Here is a 22,387-nt window from a genome sequence, read left to right on the forward strand (position 1 = left end):
GCTGCAGGATTCTTGGAGCGGCTGAATTGGAAAAACAAAACAAAAAGTTGCTCTGCGCCCTGTAAAATGCGCTTCTTTCTTTTGGACTGAGCTGTGGCTACACAAGGAGCATCATCAGGAGGTAAAGACTGACACACGATGGAAACGTCTCCTTAAAACTCAGATCAGACCTGGTGTTGTGGCACATGAGGCATGTGTGGTTTATTTATGGAAAACTGTTGTTGTTTTGGTGTTAGGGGTGTGCGCGTTTATCTATCAAAGTCAGCCCGTGTGTAACCTACGCTCAGACAGACTTTTCAAGGCAATTTCGCTTTTGTTTTCAATTGTGCTGCTTGTAATAAACCACGCCTCAGTCGCCTCTTTTTCTTAAATAACGCCCTCTCCCTAGTGGACCAGCCTTTAGCGCAAAACCTGCGCCACATGCAAGATCGCACGTGCACCACGTTGCGTTTAGAGTTGTGCACGGACTGCGCCAGTCACAAGATCTGGCTCATAATGTTCAATACCCATGATCTTAATGCTTCTTTACCTGGGAGTTTACAGCCTATAGGCCAGTGTAACACCTAATTTGAAAGCTGAGACCACCGAAACTCATCTAAGATTCTTCCTTGTTTTGTTTTAATTGATTCTTTAATTGAACTGTCCATCGATTTAAACTGTAATATAAACATCAGGTCTGGTCAGAATATAGAGATGATGGCCTACATTTCTGCTGTACTCTGTCTCATAGTGTTAACAAGTGCTCAATGTTTCCTTATCATTATTGGTATTGTTCATTCTCCTTACATTGTTAGTATACATTTTTGTTACAATGTAATAAATACTGTTTCGAAGACACTTTTAATGTCCTATATCATGCAAAATCGACTTTTTGAGCTTTTAGCCATGTTGTAATGCAGCCAGCTGCTCCGCCCTCTCCTGGTAAACCACTGGCTTGTGCCACTCTGACGTTTTTTTTTTACGTCATAGTGTCGTAAACAGATGTCATGTTTGCACTGAAAGTTGTGAAGACGGAGCTCTTTCTAACCTACTCTGGACAGGACTTTGTTCAATCTTCCTAAAGAAGAGGCCACTTACCAGGAGTTGGAATTTCTTCCCGGGATTCAGTGACTCTCAGCCAAAATAGTGTTTTTCTGTGACTGTCTCTGATGGATGTTTGGTGAACCTTCGCTAGAATCAAAGTGGATTAACTTTTATAACCTACACGAGTCCCATAATGTGATGGAGCGGCCAGGACAGAGCGGTGAGTCAATCAAAACACGTGTTAGCATGTGTGTTAGCATGTGTGTTAGCGTGTGTGTTAGCGTGTGTGTTAGCATGTGTGTTAGCGTGTGTGTTAGCGTGTGCGTTAGCCATTTATGAAGCTGTGTTGCAGATGTCAACTCCTTATAACTACATTGTGAAGTAACTTGCTGTGATAATTATATTTGTTTTACTGCTAATGTTGCATGGGCGGAATAGCTCGGAGAGAGGGGGCGGAGTTAACTGAATCGAAGCATCATGTCTTCCAGGTTTGCAAAATAAACCCAGAAAATACTTATATTTCTCACAAAAATGAGTACTCCACAGTAGTAGAGGTACAATATTAATGTGTATAGTTTACTTTGGGACGGCTAAAATATCAGGATACAGATCCTTTAAGGTTAAGAGGGAAAACTATGTTAAAAAAAAAAAAAACCTGATTAAAGAAAATAAGCAATACAGACAGTGCTTTTGGCTTAGTTGAATGAAATGTATAGTTGTAGTTAGTATAGCATGAGTATTGACAGTTCTAATGACCCAAAGCTTAACCAGTGCATCAGGACTGTAAGCTTTCTCCAAACCGAAACCGCAGTGACCTCCAACTGAAACCACTTCAGGGCACCCAAAGCGCTTGGCTCCAGTCAGTTCCTCCTCTTCCTCTTCGCTAAGCGGCCGTTTATTAACAGCGTGCCGCCTCCACTTGACATGCGCTCGACACTTATTATCTGCTGTTTAGTTGGGAATTAAACACATTGTCCTGAGAAACAAGAAAGACAAGTCTGAGCTCCAACAGACAATCCACATCATTGTTAGTGTGGGTAAATACAGTGATGTAAAGAGCCACTCGAGTGATACTGTAATGAAAATAAATGCGGCTTTCAGACCTGCTCAGCATTGAAATTTCACGTTGTATAATGTCAATGAAAGTGTCTTTTTTAAGTTGACTTATTTTAGTGTTTTGACTGGCCACATTTCACCTGTACTGATGAAGCTTCTTGGATGAGATTCAGCTACAGATGATCACTCAATAACCTTCATCTAGGATTGACAACTCCTGTACAACTGAGAATGCTGTTGGGTTACCCTATTATATATGTTTTGGGTTGATGAAAGAGGAAATCGGAGAAGGGTCACCTGGACACGTGTAGGAAACTCCACAGAGAAAGGTTGCTCCAGCTACCTGCTGCTAAAGGATCATTTTTGCTCATGAATCCTCTTGATGTGGGATATGAGAATTAAATAAACCCATAGGACCCATAAATCCCACTTGAACAGTTTTTTCCCCTCCGCAATCAGACTCATGAACAAAAAACAAGACCCATAACTTAGGCACAGACTCATGGATGTAATCTGCCCTGCTGCTGTAGATTCTGTGTTAGATTCTGTGTTTACATATGGTAATTAGCCACAAGCTTTTTCAGTTTCCCGACAGAGGCGTCTAATCAATACAACAACCAAAGGCAGGAGGAGATGTGTGTTTCTTTGGATGCATTCAAAGTTTAGTGAGTGAAAAGATGAAGATTCATAGATGTTTATTACGGACGGGACAACATTCAAAACAATGGAATGTAGCTAAAGCAGCCTCCAGAAGAATGAGGTGGTAAGAGCTGGATTAATGACAGAAATGTTGGGGGCGGTTTGGTGTTTTAAGGCGTTAAAGGAACTGCATTTGTGGTTTCTGTGCTCCACATTATTCTACTGGATGCTTTTGAACATCTTTGCTGTGTTTTTTGGGAGTTCAGTGGATTTTCTTTCCTGCAGAGAGTCCATAATGGTCCTGAAGAAAGCAGCTTTATAAAAGTAAACAAACAGGAGCTTATGAGCTAAAGACATTCTTCTGAAACACAGTGGAGGTGACAACTCCAGGAGGTGCTGCACCGTTTCAGAGGATCAGAGGAGACTGAAGGCAGACAGGTTTCCTCTGGGTGCTATGGTTTCGTCTACCTCCAAAAACACGTCGGTCGGGTTGGTCCACAGCGGCTCAGGACTAACACCTGAACACTATGTTGTTGTACGGTTGTACAATGACGAATAAATCACTAACTTAAATATACTTCACACAAAGGCTACTGCATTTAGAGGCCATGTTCCGCATCAACACAGACCCCAGTGACAACGGGACTGAAGGCAGCTCATTTTTAAAAACTTCTTGCTTAAATTTTTCTGAAGTTGACCCCGGCCCCGCCTTAACACATTGAGTGCCAAAAACAGAAAAACGTGTTTTTCGCTCCCATGCATTGAGTGCCAAAAACGGAAAGACACTGTTATACACGTATGTAGCTCTGTGATGAACAGAAGTGAAATAAATGACCATCAAACACTTTTGAAAAGTCATGATTTCATGTATATTACTGTGTTTCTTTTCTTTTCTTTTTTGGTCCGAAGGGGCGTGGTGTTGCAAACAGCTGTAAAGCCGACACTTCTCTCTCACACTCTGGAGCGCTTTTGACAGAGTGGAGCAGCTTCACATGTACTGATCAAAACAGTTGAGATAAAAACATTTCTCTGAGTTTTTAAATGGTCAAAATCAGTCCAAGGACGACTGAGAAACATCCTGTTAAAGTCTTTAATCCGAGAACCAGATGTTTAAATGCACACACCATAAAAAGCGTGTTTCAAAACGTGTCAACAATGTTGTTGAAAATTCACTTGAAACGGAAATAATTTGCCATTTGCCTCTTCACATAACATTAGTGGCAGTCCAGAGAGGAGAGAGAAGAGTTAATCAGAAAAGAGAGTGTTAATAAAACCGCCGTTATCTCCGCTTCTAGAAAAAAATCTGTGATTTTTATCAAAACTAGCCTCTGTTTAGCTTAGAACATAGAATTACACTGGGAGCTTAGAGTCTCACCTTTCAAACCAGCCACAGCCTGTGTCCATAGCTATAACATAGATTACGCTGTGGTGCTACAAGTATCATGAAACATGGTCTGGATTGTTTGCACTCTACAGATAAATCCCCAAAACAGCGCAGCACTCAATGTGTTAAAATGCTGTCCCAGTAATTTTGTAGACTGGAGCATTCAAAATATGTATTTATTTATTTTTGTTGCCACTGAGTATTAATTATACTTTAAATCCAAGTCCATTAGATTTGGAAAGTTTGATTCTAGTTTACATTTTCAAAATGGCTAAATCTTGAGAAAGCACTTGTTGCATATTTTCAAGTAGATTCTAAACACATTTTGAAAAAGAAGAATGAATAGTCCAAAGGTGAAAACTAGGTTTGATGCTGACCTTTGCAACTTGTGTCTGAAGCAAGACTTGGCTCGACTTGACCCCATGACCAAGGGACTTGGACCTTCACAACTTGGCCTTGACTCAAGACTTGAATTTAGTGGCTTTCTCCCACCTCAGCTAACCACTGAGCCACTGAGCTCATGTGTAGCCTCAAGTCAACGTTTGGAGAGAGCTTTTTCTAAATGAGCCGGTGTGAAAAGTGTAATGTGGCACCTCTGTCGTATCAGTGAGCGCTGTGTCCTGTGGGTATGTCCTTTGTGACACTTCATTAGCACCATGCTCCGCACTGCTCAGACTGAAGCTGAACGCTCTAAAACATGCTTTTACACACTGAATACAAATATACACGCAACACTTTTGGTTTTGATCCCATTTTTTTTAATGGGGTGCACTCAAAGACATAATACATTTTCTAAAAACACAATACACCCATTTCTCTCAAATATTGTTCACAAATCTGTCTCGTGAGCACTTCTCCATCCCATAGCCATATCAAGATGCTGATGAGTGGCAGGAATATTGCCTTAGGCTGTCTACAATAAAAGGGCACTCATCAAAAATTGAATACATGAATGTTTTCCCCTTCTGTGTCCTGCCGTAAGCCGGAGTGAGAATGTCTGATTTGTGGGCAGACTGTGCTGAACTGTTCCCTGTGGCGTAGTATCTTTTTGAACACATTGGCCCTGTGCAGCAGAGTGACATTTCTCCCGCTCAGATGTGCTGTGTCTGTGTTTATCTGCCGCTGTCTGCCTTCTGTCTCCTGCCGGTGTGGAAATGTCGCGGGGCGTGTTCCTCCACGCGCACCGCTGCCCCGCTTTAGTCTCCGCACGCCGTTATCGCGCTGGTATTTCCGCTAATGACGTCCTGCGTACGTGCTGCGCCGACACTGGAGGCAGCGTTCACATATGGGAGCAGTCGGGGAGGGGGCATTTGAATGGTAAATTTTAGGTTTTGGGCCAGCTTGTCTCACTAGGACAGTGAATCCCAACTGGCTCAACTCATGCAGGGGTCAGTTTTCAGATTTTTGGCTAATTTGTCCTTTAAAGGATCTGTATCATGCTATTTTAGCCATTCCAAAGTAAAGTATAGGGATTTATATGATATATTGCATCTCTTTTTTGCACCTAATTTTTGTGAGAAATATAAGTATTTTCTGGAGGTATTTTTCCAACCCGGAAGACAAAATGCTTGGATTCAGTTAACTCCGCCTCCTCTCTCCACCCATGCAACTTTTGCAGTAGTAGAAATATAAACATCACAGCAAAAAGTTATAAAGAGTTGACATCTGAGACACAAAATGGCTAACACACACGCTAACACACGTTTTGATTGACTCACCGCTCTGTCCTGACCGCTCCATCGGGTGTTTACATTGTGGGACTCGCGTTGGTTATAAAAGTGAATCCACTTTGATTCTGGCGAAGGTTCACCAAACATTCATCAAGAGACAGTCACAGAAAACACTATTTTGGTGATAGTCACTGAATCCTGGAGAGAAATTCCAACTTCTGTCGAGTGGCCTCTTCTTTAGGAGGGTTGAATAAAGTCCTCGTAGCCTCGTAACACACTTTTCTCCATGACATTATTACTAGGTAAGAAAAAAGAACAGGTGTGTCCAGAGTAGGTTGAAAGAGCTCCTTCTTCACAACTTTCAATGCAAACATGACATCTGTTCAGACGCTCAGGGGGTGTGTTTGATAGGGAAGTAGCATAACGACATGGTTAAAAGCTCCAAAAAGCAGATTTTGCATGATATAGGACCTTTAACATGTTACTTGCTGTGCCCCCGATCAGGGAGGATGGGTTAGGGTTAGGGTTAGGAGGGACAAATGTGATGCAAGTTGGGTCTCACCCACACACCAAGGTCTTGGCTTTCAAATGAGATATCACGCTGTAAGCTCTCACGTCAGTACGCTTTAGGATTTGGATAGGCATAATTGCTAACCCTAACCCTTCAACCCAAGGCATTTTTTTAATAGATAAGGGTCATGATTTTACAAGATGCATCGCGCCGCAGTGACCGACTTGATTGGCAAGTGCTGCATCATGTCGACCACAAGGTAGGCCTGTGTGGCTTCTGACTGTGGCGGTGGTGTGGCGTGGGCTGAAGATGGCTCACTTTGTGACAAGCGTTCCAAAATAACAAACACTGCATGATGTCAGCCACAGCTGGTCTTACAACGTTTTTGTTTTTTCTTTGTCCCCGTCTCACTGTATGACCGAAGGTTTCCCCACAATGAGTGAATGTTGGCCGCAGACGGCTAAAAGCAGACTGCTTTACTTGACTTCTGGTTGTGTTTTGGTCCAAGTCCCCCCCCCCCCCATAACAAATGTGCCCAGCGCCGTGAGACGCCATGTGTGACTTCATAACTGAACCTGATTGGAAGAGATGAGTGTGCTGCCCCAGAGGCTCATGGGAAATCCCACTTCACAGCGGGTTCATAAATCACACAGAGCCGAGTGCGTAGGGAAGTGCAAATACAGGGGGGGGGCGGGGGTCACTGTACCTGAGTGTGTACTAGGTGTGTGCTGGTGGATATAGTTTCTGCTCTCCTGAATAAGAAGAGACTGTGTTTCAGCACTAAATATTTATTGTAATGTTATTTCTGAGAATCTGTGCTTTATGGTGTAGATTTGCCGGCTCCAGAGAGACTGACCAAGAAGGAATGTGTGTCGAAGGTCATCAGTGTCAGGGCATGATAACTAGAGCCTGACCAATATGGATGTTTGGGGTCTGATACTGATATGAAGGGGATTGGCTTTGCCAAAAAATAGGCCGATATTTTAAGTGATTGAATTTGATGTTATTGATTTCAACAAATAAGGACCTTCAGCTGCTCTGGGGCGGTTTGCAGCCGAGTGTGTAGCGGCCGGGATGAGGATCAGCCACTCTACAGGTCGGTGGGGAGTCCTTACCTCAAGTGGAGGAGTTCAAGTATCTCGGGGTCTTGTTCTCAGTGAGGGACGGATGGAGCGTGAGATGGACAGACGGATCGGTGCGGCGCCAGCAGTGATGCGGTCGCTGTATCGGTCTGTCGTGGTGAAGAGGGAGCTGAGTCGGGGCAAAGCTCTCGATTTACCGATCGATCTACGTTCCCACCCTCACCTATGGTCATGAGATTTGGGTCATGACCGAAAGGACGAGATCACGAATACAAGCGGCCAGAATGAGTTTCTTTCGCAGGGTGGCTGGGCTCACCTTCGAGATCAGGTGAGGAGCTCAGTTTTCCGGGAGGAGCTCGGAGTAGAGTCGCTGCTCCTTCACGTTGAAAGGAGCTGAGGTGGCTCGGGCATCTGTTCCGGATACCTCCTGGTCGCCTCCCGCGGGAGGTGTTCCAGGCATGTCCTAGTGGGACAAGGCCTCGTGGAAGGCCCAAGGCACGGTGGTGGGACTATGTCTCCGAGCTGGCCTGGTGTCGCCTCGGGGTCCCCCCAGAACAGCTGGAGGAGGTGTGTGTGGATCGGGAAGTCTGGGCATCTCTGCTGAGACTGCTGTCCCGCGATCCGGCCCGAAGAAAATGGATGGATGGATGGATGGAGGTCAACTGATGAAGTTATTTTCTAAGGTCGATACGGATTATTGGGGATTTTGATACTACTTTTGTCGATACTGATGCACAACAGATTTTTGGAAATCGTCTTGTTTATAATCCTGTGTATGAAACTTCTAAACGTGTCAGTGTTTAACTGTGACAGCAGGGGGAGCTGTATATTCATGTTCAGTACGAACTTTAGAAGAAGCCCATTTGAAAGACAAAAATGTATAGTTTCCAAAACAAAAAACAGTAAGTCTATATCTTGTATGGTTCCAAAATTATAAAGAAAAGCATAAACCCCTAATGATAACTTGTGTCCGCTGCTGTTAAAGCAGTACTAAGTTGCTTGTTTACTTCAATAAATCCTTTCCGTTGTCCCTTTGGGGGTAATACAAGTCTTAATCGGATGATTTGGGGTCTTTCACCTGCCCCTGGTGTCTCTGGCCAGAAAACCATGCTTTCCAATAAACACTAATGGAATTATGAAGAAGAAGCTAGTATTAACTCTCACGGACAATGAATTATAATTAATAAACGCAACATGCTACGACACCTGCAGCTTTTGGTCCCATAGGGGCATGAGTACTTGTGAGTACTAACTTAGTTCTGCTTTAAATATTTCCCTGCATGTCTCCAGATTGTGATGTTATAATTTATAAGCTTTATTTTTTACTAAATATGGTTGGGAAAGCTAGTTGTATAATGAATAATGTAATGATATGTACTTGGAATAGTATAAAAAGTCATGTTGCTAAAACTAAGAACTTTTGAGGAATTGAGGGAATTTTAGGCAGATATTGGCGAGTTTCGAGAGTTAGACTCTGATTTTGGGGTAGAGCCCATGGGACTTCAGTGATTCTGAGTTAGTCCAGGATGTAGACTCAAAAGACTTTCTATTTTTTTCTAGATTTAGTTCTTTAGCCTTTCTCTGTCATGATTTTATAAGCTTTTTAATAAAAGCCACTTTATGCAGTTTCTCCAAATCTGACATGTCTGTCTTCATTCGGTGAGTGCTCCTGTCATACTGATTGTGATGTTCATTGTAAACTTTTAGCCTGTCTTCCTCGGTTCTCCCTGGGAGACGCTCAAATGCTCGGTTAACGTGTTGACGTTCCATTGCAAGCAACCATTTTGGTGATGTTACATCAGGCTGTTCTGCCCCTGGTAAGCCTTGACCCCACACGGTCAGCCCTTATGTGTTAGATTCTCATGCACGTTGTATTCTTTTTTTGGTTTATATCTCCATGTGATGACTGGAAAATGAGAGGTTCTATATTTAAGCTATCGAAGATTTAAAAAAAAAGAAAAAAAAAGGAAGAATAAAGAGGGCGACTTTGCATCATCATGTCTTGAAATTTCAAAATACAATTGGGTTCAATGAAGGTTGAGACCCCCCAAAATGTCTATGTATGTGAACAATGCAGCAAAGGGAAGATGAAATAGATTTTTAGAGTTTTGCATTCCCCTCCTGTTCGCCGCCTAAATGATGTGTTTCCCTCATTCTGAGTGAGCGTGTGCAAGCTGTAAACAGTCTCCCCTCAGTCGGGACAGTCGGGCACGGGGCCAGGCGAACGGATGTGACCCGACTACAAATGTACACACCTTTTGTACACAGCGGTAATGGTTATTGGCACTGCTGATGTGTCCAATCAGGCAAACAGACTGCAGAGGATTATTATCTTCCAAACTGTCACATGAAGTTTTCTTTTTTGTCATTAACTACTTACTTTGTATCTAGTTTTAGTTAGTCAATAAACAATGACAAAATATTTCAGTCAGTGAGTTTAACACTGACATGGGTGTGTGTCATTGTGGAGCAGATCAGTGATATTGGATCATCGCTCCCTTTGTGATGCAAACACTACGACAAAATGGCCACCATTTTTCAAGATGGTGACCTTTCTATGTAACCTCTTAACAGAGTTTAAAAATGTTAAAATTAAGTATTTTCCTCCCCCTACATGTTCCAGCCATGTCCTAATGTGTAGAATGAGCTCAGACCTGTTCACCACAACTGCCTCTAAAATCCTGCACTGTCACTCAGAAAGCTGTTAATTCGGGTCCGAAGTGCCGTCATGCACGAGCTTAAAGGAATAGGCCACCGTTTTTACATACTGAGATATGCTCTTACCTCACTTTAGTCGAGTTAATATATCCCCGTCTGGTCTTTGTCCGTGCGCTCTGCCAGGCAAACGGAGCACATACGCAGCCTCTCCCACATGTCATATAGCTCCAAAAAAGCTCACGATAGAAGCTACCAAGCTCTTCCACGTGTTCCCTATTTAAATAAAGTTACGTGAAGTGTTTTCATGTGAAGTATATTTACACAGAAATGTAACGTGTCGATTTTATAAGCAGATAAAAAGGGGGACTATATTGTGAGGCGTAATGATACAGGAGCAAAACGTCCGCGCAGTAACTCCTATGCGCGGACGTTTTGCTCCTCGTATCATTACGGCCTATTCCTTTAATATAGAAGCTGCAGTTACGAGTAAGACCTGAGGTGGCAGTAGTGAGTATAAAATGGCCAACTTGCATCTAGCCCCTTTAAGGTTGCTTAGAAACCTGGCCAAATCTGAAAGCTTCTTGAAAAAAGCATTAAAATAGGGCCAAAAACGAGGATGAAAATGCAACACAAGAGCGCCGAAAACGTGAGAAAAAAATCATCAAAAAGGCGGCAAATAAAACCCAGAAAAGAGCAACAGAAAAGTGACACAAACGGAACGAAATAATGACAAAAAAGACGAGTTTTGTGGATGAGTTTTGTAGGTCTTTCGAATGAGGCGTTGCACTGGCCTGTAGGCTGCAACCTTTGTAGATTTGGGTAAAGCTGAACTGGAGAAAATGCACTCGTTTTAGGCGGGGGTTAAATGCACGAGGGAAATCATTAGGGCTGGCACAAAATATCGGATCGGATTTGGATCGCTATACGTTGTGCTGCAATACCAAGAAGTATCCCAATACTTTCAATACTTTTCACTCTTTGTTTTCCAGTAACAGCACTTTGTTACATTTGATGTTAATGCATTTTTTCGATCTTAACATTTCACAAACTGTCAAAGGGGATTGGGTTTATAAACTTTAGACACATGGCTGTTTTCTTTCTACAAATTTTAAGGTAAACATACAAATCTTAATTACTTATTGTATTGCAATACGTATCAGAATGGCCCTTGAGTATCATGATACGGATCAGATTGTGACAAAAGTGGATCGTCCCAGCCTCAGAGAAATCACCGCTTGTTCCAGAAGTCATGACGCTTGAATCCAAAAGTCTACATCTTTTGTACTTTCAAGAGCATTTAGAAAAATAGGCATTTAATGATGTCCAGTAATCAAAGAAGGCTATTGTGGACATGGACAAGGTCTGTGTCCATCCAATAATAATATAATAATGTCTCCATGAATGGTTTTCCTGATCAGAAACTGTCCAGTTTCATTGGTGCGAGACTTGTGTCAGTGTTAGAAAACTGTCCGGCTGTTGCAGACAAATAAACCCTAATTGATGAGATCAGATTTAAAATTCTAAGTTTCAGCCCTTTAGAGTGATTTAGCTTCACCATATTAACCGAAAAATGCTTATAGGATACGTTTTTTGGTCATTTCATTTTTGTTTTCAGCTTGAACGACTGATAAACGGATTAATGAAACACTCTTCATTCTTGTGGTTCCCTTTAGTCACTAAAACAATCAGCCCCAGCAGCATTCTCCCTCCCCACTGACGGGAGACATTTTCACCAACTCCCCACAATGCCTGGATTACATATGTTCCATCCAGCCGTCCAAATTGTGAACACTCCACGAACTTTGGACCGTTCCCATCTCCGGATCAAGCCACCGCCGCGTATCCTGTTCCTGCCTGATCGGTTAGCCACGCTTCTCATCTCCGACCGTCTCCGAACTCCCACTGGAAGGGAATAAACCTGTTTAAATAAATACCCGTGTCCTCCTCCTTTTCTTTTTTCCCCGTCTCTTCGACATTCGACACCCTCCCGAGCTTTGTTCCCGCCGCATACGTAGACGAGCGCAGTGGGACGCGCGTTAGCCTCAAAATGTCAGCCTCGGTTGCCAGATGCGACGTCGGAAAAGCCGCCCCGTTTCGCTTCGTATTTTTATCCCTCTCACCCGCCTCGGCTGCCTCCGCCGGCTTGTTCCTTGTCGCTTTGTGGTAAATGTTTTATTCGGTGCCAGGCGAGATGGATTTTCTTTTGTTGTTTTCCCTCCAACGCGATTCCTGGATGTTGCCGTTTTCAGCGCACTACCACACCGCAGACTCCACGTCTCAGAAATCTGACTTTGTTTCTTTCATTATTTCTGAGGCACGCCGGTGTGTACGATGTTGGAACTCCTGTGTTTTTAGGAGATCAAACGAGAGCTATATTAGGAAGCTCTGCTGTAGTAGTCAGACTTTCTTTCTCATAGCTCGGATTCTTCATCAGCCATTGGTTTACATGTTTCTAATGGTAGTGGGTTTGAGGTTCCAATCAATGAATCAATGTGTCCAAAAGAATGACCAGTCCCCTCTCCCTGTCCCTCTGGTTCTGCCGCCGGTGCTTGAGCAGATGTGGTAGAGATGATAGGCCGATAAGATGCAGTAGAATTGAATATTTAAGCAGGTTTTCCCCCAGGAGAGCCATTTGTGTTATGGGCTGTGGTGGAAATGCCTTGGGGTTTTGTTTGTCCAGAATATTGACTGTCCATTTATAGAGCGGTTTTCACGATGAAGCTGAAGCCAATGGTCAGATGGGTTGACATTATGTGATGTGGCATAGCATACATAAACATTCTCGCAACATGAACTGACATGTGCTCACAAACATGTTTGAAGTTACTGAGGTGGTACTTTATCCTGTTACAGATTTAATCGATGCGATATTTGAAGGATGTTTTGAATCAGGCAACCAAGGACCTTGTCTGGTTTTACCAGACCCTCGTACTCATTGCATTTCATGCAAGGGTCTGGATCTTCACAATTGAGCTCCGTTTTCAGGTGGGAGGGGTGAACTCCTTTGATATGATTGGATCTGATTTTAGCTAGTGTTTGGTCATGACGTTTGTAATAGGCCCGAGTGAGTGAAGCAGCTATCATAAACCTATCATAACTCTTACATAGCTCTATCAACACTCTATCATGACTCTATCACAACTCTATCATAGCTCTATCATAGCTCTATCATAACTCTATCATAGCTCTATCATAGCTCTATCATAACTCTATCATAACTCTATCATAACTCTATCATAGCTCTATCATAACTCTATCATAACTCTATCATAGCTCTATCATAACTCTATCATAACTCTATCATAACTCTATCATAACTCTATCATAGCTCTATCATAGCTCTATCATAACTCTATCATAACTCTATCATAACTCTATCATAACTCTATCATAACTCTATCATCACTCTATCATAACTCTATCATAACTCTATCATAACTCTATCATAGCTCTATCATAACTCTATCAGAGCTCTATCATAACTCTATCACAACTCTATCATAACTCTATCATAACTCTTGGGGACATTCCTTGCACATTCCAAGGCTTCAATTTCTGGATATTTGGAGCTGAGCCAGAACAGACTGAAGAGCTTCCTTTACTTTCGTGTCCGCTGCCATTGCCAAACTACAACCAGCAAATGTGGCGCAAATGCTTGACGTCACCTACAAGCCCCGCCTCCCCCGCTCTCTGAATGGTCGGTTGAAATTCAACCAATGTCATGCGGCCACTGAGATCAGACCCAGACGTACATGTAGGAAAATTATAATTGACCGAAGTTTATGGATGGCTAAGGCCAGGCGACCGAGGATGCCGTTCTCCTAAAAAGGTGCATCATCTCTGGAAATCTAGCATGTTGTTGTCATCGGCAAGTTTGTTAACGCACAAGATGCTATGTTCGCTTTCACTCTTCTGGGTTAACCGTTTTCTTTCTGTTGCTTTGTCAAGGGCTGGACATTAACCAGTGTGGCTACTGGTTTTCTAAAGTCACTAGCCACAGACTGACTAGACTTCACTAGCCAAAACTAAAATGTATATTTAAAACTTCACTCTAACGTTAATGTGATCAGTTTAACATAGAAAACCCAATAAGAAATCAACCAAAAATAGAATCACTGCTTGCCTTGGGCTTGTAGTAAATGTATTGTCGTTGTAGACTCGTCGGGCTATTGTAAGTTTACTGATAATCTCTCCTCTTCCTTTTTACTGTAGCACTTTGAGATTTGGTGTCAAATGTAAAGTGCATTATAAATAAAATGTATTATTATTATTATTATTATTAGAGAATAAGTGCAGTCTGTAGCTGGAGCTTTAGTTTGTGTAAAACACTGTAGCTTGGTCCAGGGTCCAGACAGAGACCAAAGTGTTGGAGGTGAATATGGGACCATAGGAAAACCCCTCTGTTTTCCTATGGTCTCCATGTGACGTGGTTGTGTGGAGTGGAGCAGTGCTGCTTGTCGCTGGTACACGTGACAGATGCAGACCTGGTCCCAGAACAAGATGAGAGTAGAGAATGTTTAAACGCTGCAGGAGAAGGATGTTCAGATGTCAATGAGAATGACACTATAAAGGAAATGAATGATCTGACCCGCCACAGCCCAAATCTATCTACACGCATTTGGCATGTTGGCAGGTGTTAATGTTAATGTTCTTTTCCCATAAAAATACTATAAAACTTAAGGAGGTGTCAGACCCGCTGGGAGCTGGTAAATTTTGCGACCGCTCACTTTTCCTTCCATTTCCAGAAGTCTCATCTAAATCGCCCTATCTCAAAGTGTGGTTGTGTCCTAATATCTGCACTGTTCCCTATCGTGGTCACACCATTTATTGTGGTGCTCAGGCCTCGTCTGGCAGGGCTGAATTCTCTGAGTCTGGCTCAGTCACTATGGAAGTGTAGTCACAGTGAGCCTGGTATATGAAACTGGAATGACAACCAAATAAACCAGATTAATAATAATCCTAATCCAAATAATCCTAGCTCTGGTCTATTTATTGTAGACTCTGTAGTAGTGATGGGTCAGGGCTAAACTAAGAAAACAGGAGGTTTATTTTTCCTACGTCCATTAGCATTTAGCATCAAACATTGCAAATTATGAACAAAGCAGATGTTTTTAGTTGTTGACAACCCATCGATCTCATTTACGCTGTGTTCCAAATTATTATGCAAATTGTATTTTTGTGTCAAAAAGGTAAAAAAAAAAATAATAATAATGAAACGTGTTGATGGTATCGTGTCTCGGGGCTCTATGAATCACTGACATTAATCTCAGAGACCTGGGATGATTAGTTTTCTGGTTAAGCCCAGTTAAGGGAAAAACTACTGATCATTTTCAAGCAATATGGGAAAGAAAAAGGGTCTTTCTGCTGATGAAAAGCGTGAAATAGTTGAATGCCTTGGTCTAGATATGAAAACCTTTGATATTTCATGAAAGATTAAGCGTAATCATCGAACTGATAAGAGATTTGTGGATGATTCAGACACACTCCGGTTTGTGCAGATAAAGGCACAATATGGACGGTTTCTGCCAGACAAACACATCAGATTAAGAGAACAGATGCTACAAAGCTGCAGACAGGTATTTGAAGCTGCTGGTGCCTCTGGAGTCTCCTGAACATCAAGGTGTCGGACCCTCCAGAGGCTGCAGTTGTGCATAAACCTTCTATCCGGTCTCCCCTAAACGGTTCATTGAAGCTGATGAACAGAAACGGCTGCAGTGGCTCAGAAATACATGAGACTCATTTTCAAACAGTCTTGTTCACTGATGAGGCCGTGTGACCCTGGATGGTCAACTCAATGGAGTAGTGGATGGTTGGTGAACGGCCACAATGTCCCAACAAGGCTGTGACGTCAGTAAGGAGGGGGCAGAGTCAGTAAGGAGGGGGCGGAGTCATGTTTTGGGCCAGAATCATGGTGAGAGAGCTGGTCGGCCCCTTTAGGCCCTTTAAGGATCCCTGAAGGTGTGAAAATGACCTTTGAAAAATATGTGGAGTTTCTGACTGACCACTGTCTTCTATGTTACAAAAAGAAGAGCCGTGTTTTCCCGAACAAAATCCTCTTCATCATGACAACGCACCATGTCCTGCTGTAAAGAAAACCTCTGCATCACTGGCTGCTATGGGCATAAAATGAGAGAAACTCATGATGTGGACCCCCTCCTCCCCTGACTTCAGCCCTATTGAGAACCTTTGGAGCCTCAACAAAAAAAACTTCTATGAGGGTGGGAGGCAGTTTTCATCCAAACAGCAGCTCTGGGAGGTTATTCTAACATCCTGCAAAGAAATCCAAGCAGAAACTCTCCAAAAACTCACAAGTTTAATGGATTTAAGAATTTTGAAGCTGCTATCACACAAGTTTCAAGTTTCAAGTTTAATGGTTTTGTATAGCCCAATATCACAACAGAAGTCGCCTCAAAGGGCTGCAACAAACATCAAGGCAATAAAACACAGCAATAAATATGACAATTAAAGGTTCAGGTGAATCCAGGCAAATATAGTGTCCAAAGGTAGCGATGAGCGGCGTGGGCGTCCCCCGTCCTTAGACTCTCCAGTACGGCAAGGAAAAACTCAAAAACCCGGCAGGACAAAAGAGAAACCTTGGGGAGAACCACAGAAGGAGAGATCCACTCCCATGGACGGACAGGCTATAGAGACCCAGGGCCGAAGGACCCGTCAGCAGACGGGCCAAGATCACAGACCGTCCAGTCCTCAGATTCCAGAATGCAGGGTTCCTCCGTTCACCCAGGTTCCTCCATTCGATCTAGACGGGCACTCCCGAGGGGGAGTGGGACAGGAGACACCATGTGAATAGTGATGAACAGACTACAGATAAATTAAGTATTGTATCATGATAAAACAAAGTCTGCAGTAAGAAGAAGAGGATAGCGCTCAGTGGACCGTACTTCCCACAGCAGTGTTTCTCCTGAGGCAGCTTTACTTCGGGCTGTGGGTTAGTGCTTTACCAAACTGACCTGATTATAAGCTAATTCGAAGAGGTACGTTTTGAGCCTAGTCTTAAATATAGGGACTGTGTCTGCTTCTTTAACGTGGGCTGTGAGTTTATTCCACAAAACCGGAGCTTGGAGCTAAAGGCTCTGCCTCCTACAGTAATTTTGGAGACTCGAGGAATCACTAGTTGCCCTGAGTTTTGAGAGTGGAGAGCTCTGGTTGGCTGATATGGAATGACAGCGTCTTGGAGATAAAGCGGAGCTAAACCCTTTATGGATTTAAATGTGAGGAGCAGGATTTTAAATTTTATTCTAAACTCAACAGGAAGCCAATGGAGAGACTTTAGCCCAGGTGTAATGTGTTCTCTTCTCTTTGTCCGGGTTAACAATCTAGCAGCTGCGTTTTGAACTAATTGAAGACTTTTCAGGGAGCTTTTAGGGCACGCTGCCAGCAGGCTGTTGCAGTAATCCAGCCTTGAAGAGACAAATGCGTGAATAAGTTTTTCTGCATCGCTCTTAGTTAGGATATTTCGTATTTTAGTAATGTTGCGCAGGTGAAAGAACGCTATTTTACAAGCCTGGTTTATATGTGTTTTAAAAGAGAGGTCTTGGTCAAACAGAACTCCGAGGTTTTTTACTGTTGTGCTCGTTGATATGCTAATATTATCCAGGGAGATGATCTGTTGAGATAAAGACTCTCTCAGTTTTTGAGGGCCTAATATAATAACCTCGGTTTTGTCCGGGTTAAGAAGGAGGTAATTTGCTGTCATCCATGTCTTTATGGCTTTTACGCAGGAGCTAAGTGTTTCTAATTTATCTGTCTGACCTGGTTTTATTGATAAATACAGCTGTGTGTCGTCCGCATAACAGTGAAAATTTATATTGTGATTTCGGACTATGTTACCTAATGGAAGAATGTATAGTATAAATAAAATTGGCCCGAGCACTGAACCTTGTGGCACCCCATAGCACACTTTGGAACACGGTGAAGACTTTTGGTTTACATTAATTGTTGCCTGTCAGATAAATAAGATTTAAACCAGGAGAGGGCTGTTCCCCTGATGCCTACGTCACATTCTAACCTCTGCAGGAGAATATTGTGGTCGATTGTGTCAAAGGCTGCGCTAAGGTCTAACAAAACTAGGATTGAAGCTAGTCCGGCGTCAGCTGCTAATAACAGGTCGTTGGTAACTTTGACTGAGGCGGTCTCTGTGCTATGATAACTTCTGTACCCTGACTGAAATTTTTCAAATAAGTTATTGTCCCGTAGGTGACTGCAAAGCTGCTTAGCCACTACTTTTTCAAGGACTTTTGAGATGAAAGGGAGATTAGATATGGGCCTATAGTTGGCTAAAATGTCAGGATCAAGACTAGGTTTTTTCAAAAGTGGTTTGATAACAGCGTATTTAAAGGACTTTGGCACATAACCGTTTTCTAAAGACGAGTTAATTATTTTCAATATGGTATCTGAGATTTCAGGAGTAATTTCTTTAAGGAGTTTAATTGGAATTGGATCTAGAAGACAAGTTGAAGGTTTTGAGGACATAATGATTGATGATACCTCAGCCTCATCTACAGTTATAAACCTGTCTAAGACTTCAGATGGAGTCAATGACTCATCTAGGTTTAGATCAGGATAAGATGAGGGAAGCTTATCGTTTATTTTATCTCTAATGGTTTTGATTTTATCATTAAAGAATTTAAGGAAGTCATCGCAGCTAAGGGTATTAGGGATTGAAGGTTCTACTGCGCTGTGACTGTTTGTTAGCCGGGCCACAGTACTGAAGAGAAACCTAGGGTTGTTTTTATTTGCTTCAATTAATGAAGAGTAGTAGTTTGTTTTTGCTTTCCTCATGGCTTGCTTATATGCGAGTAGGCATTTGTTCCAATATCTAAGAGATTGTTCAGTGCGCGAATTGCGCCATAACCGCTCTAATTTGCGAGTCTTCCGCTTAAGCGCTGGTGTTTCCGCGTTGTACCAGGGGGCGACACACCTTGGCCGAATAACTTTCTGTTTCAGTGGAGCCGCAACATCAAGGGCTGTTTTTAACGTGAGCATAACGCTGTCCACATACTCATCACTATCGTTTAAATCAGTAAGCGAGCTATTCTCTGTAATGTTAAAGACTGGTTGGATAATTTCTTTAAATTTTAAAACAGATTTTTCAGATAGTGTCCGTTTTAATTTAATTTTATCCTGTGGATTAGTGTAATCTTCAATTAAGAAATTGAATGTAATTAGGAAATGGTCAGAAAGCGCAGGGTTTTGAGGGAGAACGTTTAGGTTGCTAATTTCAATCCCATATGTTAAAACCAAATCAAGGGTGTGTTTATGACAGTGGGTAGGTTTATTCACATTTTGTGTGAAGCCAACCCCGTCCAGCAGGGCACTAAATGCCCTGCTCAGACTGTCACTCTTATTATCCACGTGGATGTTAAAATCACCCACTATTATAATTTTATTCCAGTCCAGCACTATGCTGGCTAAGAACTCAGAAAATTCTGCTAAGAAGTCTAAGCCCTAACAAGGGCTCCTATGGTAAAATATAACTCGACCTGTTAATATTTTTTTGATTGAAATAGCTTTTGATTTCAGTAAATATGACCTCCTAATGCTACACATACAACAAATGACCATTTTCAGTTAATTACAAGCTTTAAAATGTATTGAATCGATGAGTTGCATAATAATTTGGAACAGTGGATTTTGAGGTTTTTACTATAATTATTTTTGAAAATAATACTGTTTTCACTGGGAAAATTTTTCCACCACATTTAATTGATCCTCGACCAGTTAAAGACTTGAAAATGATGCTGACTCTCATTTGAGTTGACAATTTAGAAAACATAGTTAGAAGTCATTAATGAAACAGTTAATAATAGAAATGAACGCATAAAAGTGGCTTTTTCTGCTAATTGTGAGTCGGGTTCACGTCTAACAGCCACTAAACATCATCTAATAATTTGTTTATTATGAAGAAACATCGGAAATGGTATAAATACCATGAAATGGTTCACAGCAGGAGAGAAAGAAGTCACTGCGCCCCACAGCTGACTGGTGTCCTCTGCTAATTTGATCAACCTGCCCCTCCATGGCATATTTCCACCTAGGAAACCTATAGAAATGTAGGTTTCTGTCCGAATTGCTTCAACGACTTTCCACATAACATTGCTGCATAGACGCCCATAGGAATCACATGAAGAAAATGTACAATAAAATCAAGTCGAGCAGAAGAAGTTGCATCTATTGTGGTTGCGGCTCCGATGTGGGCCCTTGTGCTCTTTGTATACCGGGTTCCACAAGTGCAGTGCTTTGTGAAGGTGGACCTCATGAAGAATGCAGCGTTTGGGCAAATGTGTGTAGTGTTTAATTGAGAGAGAAAAAACAGCCACAGGTAACTGGTAGAAAACTTTTCTATAACTCCTCACGTCTTGGTGAGATTATCGGTTTTGTGATCTGCTTTGATTGACAGGGGATGTACCTGTACCTGTACCTGTATCTTATCTCTCCTATTGCTGTCTGTGGTGATAAGCTATCTGGAAATGAGTCGACATGATGCGTTCAGTGACTGACAGGAGCCGTGTGTGTGTGTGTGTGTGTGTGTGTGTGTGTGTGTGTGTGTGTGTGTGTGTGTGTGTGTGTGTGTGTGTGTGTGTGTGTGTGCGCGTGCGTGTGTGTGTGTCTCAGCTTTAAATTTACAGCGATGCTTCAGAGATAAACGATTGAGGATAAGTGAACAGCGAGCGCAATCTTCTTTTGGTTGTCAAAGTACAAAAATGCCTGATAACGGCTCGTGGGTTCGAGTCCTGGCTCCGACAATATGCTGAATGTCTCTCGTTGCTGCCCTGTCTATGAAAGCCAAAATCCTGTGCTCAATAAGGTATTGTTCAGTGGAGATAAACCCTTTAATGTTACTCCCTACACTCTTTTTTGTGTGTTTTCTAAGCATTTGGAGGACAAACATCAACGTTATTAGTTTATGTTTGTTTATTTTTTTTGATAGACCTCTGAGTTACCTGCCTTAAACCAGTCCAAACCTGATCTAACCCAGCAGACACCGGACCAGCCAGACCTGATCCAAACCTTGTCCAAACCAATGGAAACCTCCTCTAAACCTGTCAAAACTAGCATAAACCAGTCCAAACCTGGTCTAAACTGGTCCAAACCAGGTCTAAACCAGTCCAAACCAGGTCCAAACTGGTCCAAACCTTGTCGAAACCAATGGAAACCTCTTCTAAACCTAGCATAAACCAGTCCAATCCTGGTCTAAACTGGTCCAAACGAGGTCTTAACCAGTCTGAAACTGCTCTAAACTGGTCCAAACCAGGTCCAAACCTGGTCTAAACCAGTCTAAAACGGCTCTAAACTGGTCCAAACCAGGTCTAAACTGGTCCAAACCTGGTCTAAACCAGGTCCAAACCAGGTCTAAACCAGTCTAAAACGGCTCTAAACTGGTCCAAACCAGGTCTAAACCAGGTCTAAACCAGGTCTAAACCAGTCCAAACCAGGTCTAAACCAGTCTAAAACCGCTCTAAACTGGTCCAAACCTGGTCTAAACCAGTCCAAACCAGGTCTAAACCAGGTCTAAACCAGGTCTAAACCAGTCCAAACCTGGTCTAAACCAGTCCAAACCAGGTCTAAACCAGTCTAAAACGGCTCTAAACCAGTCCAAACCTGGTCTAAACCAGTCCAAACCAGGTCTAAACCAGTCTAAAACGGCTCTAAACTGGTCCAAACCAGGTCTAAACTGGTCCAAACCAGGTCTAAACCAGGTCTAAACCAGGTCTAAACCAGGTCTAAACCAGTCCAAACCAGGTCTAAACCAGTCTAAAACCGCTCTAAACTGGTCCAAACCTGGTCTAAACCAGTCCAAACCAGGTCTAAACCAGGTCTAAACCAGGTCTAAACCAGTCCAAACCTGGTCTAAACCAGTCCAAACCAGGTCTAAACCAGTCTAAAACGGCTCTAAACCAGTCCAAACCTGGTCTAAACCAGTCCAAACCAGGTCTAAACCAGTCTAAAACGGCTCTAAACTGGTCCAAACCAGGTCTAAACTGGTCCAAACCTGGTCTAAACCAGTCCAAACCAGGTCTAAACCAGTCCAAACCAGGTCTAAACCAGTCCAAACTGGTCGGAACAGGCCCGAACCTGCTCTAAACCAGCATAAACCAACCCTAACTAGTCCAACCCCAACCTATACTAGTCCAAACTGGATATTTTGAGTGTTAGAAACTTGATCCTAATGGTAGTGATAGGCAGAATTAGAAAAAAACACATGATTCGATAAAGTGGGCTCGACCAAACGGTTGAGCGAACTATTAAGTGTACCTTATATTTTTACACAGCCTTTTGTGCAGACAGGGTTTATCTGAGTCATAGTTCAAATAAAAATATAATTTGAGTGCGCTCTTGACTAGGC

The 22,387-nt window shown here is 42.5% G+C and overlaps 1 protein-coding gene across 1 annotated transcript in view; it reads left to right on the forward strand.

Moving 5' to 3' along the window:
- Positions 1-22,387, forward strand: part of LOC306973220 (cadherin-18-like) — a 159,940-nt gene that overhangs the window by 34,486 nt on the left and 103,067 nt on the right. The window lies entirely within an intron of this gene.

This window comes from Gobius niger (assembly GCF_951799975.1).
Source record: "Gobius niger genome assembly, chromosome: 13".
Lineage (NCBI taxonomy): Eukaryota > Metazoa > Chordata > Actinopteri > Gobiiformes > Gobiidae > Gobius > Gobius niger.